Below are 6,000 nucleotides of genomic sequence, written 5' to 3'. Positions count from 1 at the left end.
AACCACTTCCATAACTGCCTGACTATGATTATTCAGTAGCTTCAAGACTCTCTCAAAACATAGAAAGTGCAACCGAGTTTGGAGCATCCAACCAAATCTGATTGAAACGTCAAAGTTACAGTACTGAAGAATTTCTACACCTCTATTGCACTCAGTTTCTATCATATTGTGTGTCCATTGTATGTCATTAACACTTAGTTAATGAGTTAAGCTAATGAGTTTGAGTTAAGTTAATCCATTACCTGCTCGTCATCCTCATCATTTCTCTTAGCCTGGCCAGGGTGGTGACGGTCTCTCAGTCTCTTTCTGTCTTGATCTTTCTCTGACATTAATAGACTCTATGCACGATCTCTTCCACGTTTGCGGTTAGCCCGCATGTCAACTTCCGGTGCAGCACGCCGATCACTTTAATCCGATGGTGCAGGTGAGGATGATAGATTACCCTTGCTGTTTCTAAGAATTTCCTTAGATTTTTGTTAAGGACATTGAATAAATCATGAGACAGAGAGATTTCACAACAAAGAACAAAGAAAAGGTTTAAATTCTACATTTTGAGTTACATCCATCATTTTGAGGGTATTATCATGCTAATCGAATAGCAATTAAACGTTAGCCGTGTCCGTTTCTCACAGTTCATATAAATTTTTTAATGTTGTTTTAATTACCTGTATAATTTCTATGCATTCATCCAATTATCTCTTTACATATATGAACATTGTGTGCTTAATATCCATAAGTATGAACTAGTATTAGTTATTAACTGTACTGTAGGTTATAGTTTCCAGGATTCCTGTAAGGATGGAGCGACAGGAGAGGTCAGCGCAACGTGTTTCAGGTCGATGTAGTCAGAAAAGCTGCATAGTTTGAGTGGGAGGTTATTTATTCTCAGGATGACATGATGATCCAGCTCATCTACAAAGACATAAAAATGTTTCAGAAGAAGCTGACCATTTATTTTCTTTAGCTTTATTTTTTACTTTTATCTGTGAAAATGACTACAGATTTGAACAAACAACTTCATATTTAACAATTGTTTAATGTTGTATTTTTACACATCGCTGTAAGGAAATTGTTTAACATTGTGTCAGATTCTTTATAGTTATACTGCAGTGCAAATGTCTAGTTGCATATTTAAGGTTTTTACCTTGTTCAAAATGAGTTGGAGGTGGTATCCCATTCATTACATTTTTGTGACTTGAAACAAATGCAATTTGCATTATACTTGTATTTTTTTATTAAAAACATTCATTTTAAAAAAGGCTATCATTAAATGTAATTAAACACAACCGGTGCTTGAGCATCACTTGGGGTCTGACGGTAGTTGACTGCCTGATTTTTTTGTCGAAAGACACAGGTGGTACATTTGATGGAGGTAAGCAGTCCATAATTCTCTATGCACTAAAACCCTGCTTATTTACACCTGCAGTGCAAGTATCTAAAGCAGGGGTGACCAACCCTGTTCCTGGAGATCGACCTTCCTGCAGATTTCAGTCCCAACCCATATTAAACACACCTGCCTGTAATTATCAAGTGCTGTTCAGGTCCTAATTAATTGATTCATGTGTGTTTGATCAGGGTTTGAGCTGAACTCTTTAGGAAGGTCGATCTCCAGGATTTATATTTACATTAGTGCAGAGCAATTGTTCACTCAAATTGTTCTGTTATACATGTTTAAATGGTTTTGTTGAAAATTAATGTGTATTATATTGACAACTTTATGTTGCCTGCAGTGCAGCCAACAACATAGAAATTGTACAGTGTGTGTTTATATATATTTTTTACATGCATAAATTTAGGTTGATCATCTACTCATTAATCTTTAGCTCAAGCTTTCATTAATGCGCAGAAGGCAAATCATTGTTTACATCTGGTTGATGCTCGATGTAATAGAAAGAGACGATGACTGTCCAGCTTGTGTTGCTTCATGCTGCAGAGGAGATGCTTAGTGTGAACCCTCAGCCATGCGATGGATGGTGTCTCCCTCACAGTTGCTCTTAATTTTACGGCACCTGACCAAGATTTCAGATTCGACTTTGGACTGTTTTTGATTTTGCAGTCTGCCAGTGAGTTCCTACAACCTACATAATAATATTGGGTTGATATCTAACGAGAACTGTTTGATTTAAAACTAGAAGCTTAGAGAGCTTGGTTGGCAAAAATGGTAATGTTTTAGTAGCATTACAGTGGTAATAGGACGTTTTGTTATGTCCTTCCTTCCTAAAACTTGTCATAAAAGCCATAGCAAAGCAAATAGAAATGACACAATATCAGAAAAAAATTATGCTAGCGAATCACCAAAATGTGCTTCCACAAAATGCGTATTCTGATAAAGAAGAGGATGATGAATAAAGAAGAAGCATGCCCTGGGTGTAACCGCAATCTCAGAAAGGGCGACTCTCTATGATACAACGAGTATCTGAGCTGAATATCAGCTTGTTATTAAGTTCTTAAGTTTATTGTTGGTATACTTGAACCGTGTGTATTGATTATGTATGTTTATTCTTTGATGTATGCTAAATAAGTGACACCCACAAGCAAGTGCAGAACCTGATGCACGCTCAAGATTAAAATACTATTTCTTTTGATATAGTAGTAAAATAGAATTGAGTCTGAATTTAAAATTAAGAATACTCACAAAGTTTCTGTTCAAATGTTGTGATGTCCATGGCAACTTTTTTGTGTAGAGGAGCTGCATCTCTCTTTTACAATCCCTTAAGTTTAATCTTTGCAACCTTTTCTCTACGTCTTCTATTAATCAAAATTATTTTGGCAAGAGTTGGTTTACGAAGATCTCCATAGGCTTGAGGGGATGACAACAATTTTAGGTTTTCTGAAATTAAATTGGCAACCTTTTCCAGATGTTTGTGAAGTTTTTGAAGATCTTCTGTGAATTGGAGGGTAGATGGTTTGTTAAAGTGTTTTTCGTGGTTAAAGCTCTGTGAGATACCAGTTCTGACTGCTTCACATCATAGTTGTGTAAAAGACTAGACTGACTTCATGCCTTTATCATCTTCTGCCATCAATGCTCTAGAGTGAATTTTGTCACAGATAAGAGTCTGAAGGAGTCTTCTGCCTTTCCTAATCTTCTGCCATATGCAGTCATTCTTAGTTGTATCCTGGCCATGTAGGAGGACAAAAGTCACTCCTCACAGCAGCAGAAATGTCATCATCCTTCAACCCTATCAACAATTTCCAAGCCCCCTGGGATACCTGTTGACACAGAGCTGATCCAGACATTAATGCTAAAGACTAGACCTCCTGGCTGTTCCCAATCTACCAATGGCTTTGACAATTTCGTACATTTTGCCACAGATTTCTCCGCAGAAACATTGCTTTACAATACACACAATCAACATAATATTTGGGATTATTTTTTTCCTCCATTGGTTCACATCTTAATTTCAATAATCCTGTACCACTTGATAGAATGTCTATATGTTCCTAATATCCTTTGTTTCTAATATTGCCCAGCAATGGACTGGAAATGCCAAAGCCCAAGAACATCTAAATTTGTTGTAAGTGGCTTACACATTTTCTGTGTGGTTTCCTACATATGTAATAGTAATTTATGTGACCTGAAGTGGACAAGTTTGAAGACTGAATGAAAGGATTTTCCCCAGTTTCTGTGGTAACTTCAGCAGATGTTTCCTACTGCATTGTATAGGCTGGTTTATTTGGTAGTGAACCTTTAACTAACTTTTTTGACAGTCAATTATGACAAGCAAGCAAAGGTTTATTTATATACCACCTTTCACAGAATGTTTTTCAAAAAGTCAATTAATTAAAGTTAGTTCAAAACATATTCTTCTCCCCCTTGATAAAACAAAAAAATCTATGAGTTCTAGTCATCTGCTACTTACATGAGTTTACCAATAAATTTTACATCCCAAAGAAAGAAAGATACAATTGTGTCCCTCCGGGTGTCCGGCCTCCACCTCTTTTCCTGTCCAGGAGAAGATAACGCAAATATTGTTTATGCACAAAGGTCACGCGTGATTTTGGATATTTCACATTTAAAGTGTATGTTTGCTTTAATGTTTTCTTGCTGATAGTTGTGTGTGCTTTATGTATGTAAGCAAGTGTATTTGCTGTAGTTTGGCATATAATAGAAACATTGTAGCGTGGGTAACGTGTGTAATTACCTGTATTTGATAAAGTCTGTAATGTTTGTGTCAAACTACTAGAGCTATAAGACTTCAGAAAACATTGGTTTATTCGATAAAACAGTTTCTTCAAATAGTAGTTCATTACAAGGCTTCATTAAGTTTTCTATAATTTTAGTGAATTATTATTTCCAACGCATGACAACGGATCCTCCCTTCTGTGGTTGTAGACATCCAGGGAAAAGGGACGGGTGGTCTCGCTCAGTAGCCACAGCCATTGGACAGTCACAGTTTGGGCCAGACCAAACTCTGCCCCCTATAAAACTCTGATGATGTAAAGTTTTTTTGCTTTTGCTTCACAAAGGGGTTCAACGCACTTTAGGTTACACTCTTTCTGTCTTTACAACATGCCTGCCAGACATCGCTCTTAAAGAAAAAAATCATTCGCTATTGTTAGAGCTATAAAGAGCACTAAGAGATTTGTAATGTTTTTCTATAATATTATATTATTTGTATTGAGATACATAGTTATTGCTACTTAATACAGCATTTAATATATATATTTTGGGATATAATATTATGTACATGACATTTCATATGTTCAATAATGCCATACGTCATATGCATGCGTAAGCAACAGGGAAAAAAGTTTAGAAAGAAGGGAGGGGCTTGATGGTAGACAGTCTTTTGACCGTTTTTCGAAACCATATTTATATTGAAGCTTAGTAAAAGTGTAAATAGTTCTTATGTTTGTTTTTTGATTTTTGTTGGTCCTGACAAGCAAAAAGTAAACTGTTGCATTGCAAGTTTTTTGTTTTACACGTCAAATCTTTTGTGCCGAGTCCCTATGGAAATGGGGAGAACTAGAAGAAATAGATCGCCATTACAGCTATAGCCTGCGTCTGTCTGTTGTAACATCACTACAGTAACGATGCCCCGTTCACAGGAGCTTAAGCTGCTTCCGTGTATGTTCGCACCTCACACAAACTCAGTCTGACCCTGTTCTGCTAGTATAACTGCTTTCCCGTGAACACTCAGACGCTGTCTTCCAGCACATTTCTTGCTGAAGCTGCTGTGGATCAAGCTCTGTGAGGGCCGCTAAAAGAGCGAAGTTAAGGCGTGGTTTTGTTTTGATATTCCTGACACAGCTCGAGTTTTCTCAGGTCGAGCACTCGTTTTCTGTCATTGTGTGTGTGCCTGCGAGATGTATACACATTCCTTAGGCAGACAACGAAGCTATCAAAAAGCTTCCAAAATTTACGTGGTCATTCAGTTAAACTGTTTATTTGAGTTAATGTATGCTAGTTTTATATTAGTTATAAATGTAAATAAATGCGTGTCCCCCTTGTTATTTTAATGATGTATATGCATACAGACTTTTAATTTCAGCTCCAGTTAATTGTTATACTATAGAAAATCGCCGCGTTTGAAATCTGATTTCTCTAAAAAAAAAAAAAATCGATGTCGTATCTGATACGATATAAAGTGGGTATCAGACCAAACAAGAAGCACTGCATTAAATTCTATATTTTGGCGCCATGTCTTTAAAATATGGAAATTTATTTAACCCCAGTATTTTCAATGTAATTTCTGCACTAGCCGGCTGCTAATGATGGCGCCTTTAAACGGTCTTTCGTCTCTTTTTACGCTTTAACAGCCAAATGAAAGCTTAAGTCTATTTAACTGATTATATTTGAACTACATTACAATGTCAATGAGGTAAAAGAAACCTTATGAAATTTAAAATAGTCACATAATAAAGCTTTCACAGTCACAGTCTTATATCTGTTGTGGTTGTGTCATGTGATATTGTTGTTCCGTGTTCCATGTGCTTTCTGTTTGCATCATGTGATTTCTTTGTCCTGTTTCCCGCTGTTTCTTCATGATTATCAGTTCC

This window comes from Danio rerio, chromosome 20 (assembly GCF_049306965.1).
Source record: "Danio rerio strain Tuebingen ecotype United States chromosome 20, GRCz12tu, whole genome shotgun sequence".
Lineage (NCBI taxonomy): Eukaryota > Metazoa > Chordata > Actinopteri > Cypriniformes > Danionidae > Danio > Danio rerio.
Note: the sequence above shows the minus strand (reverse complement) of the source record.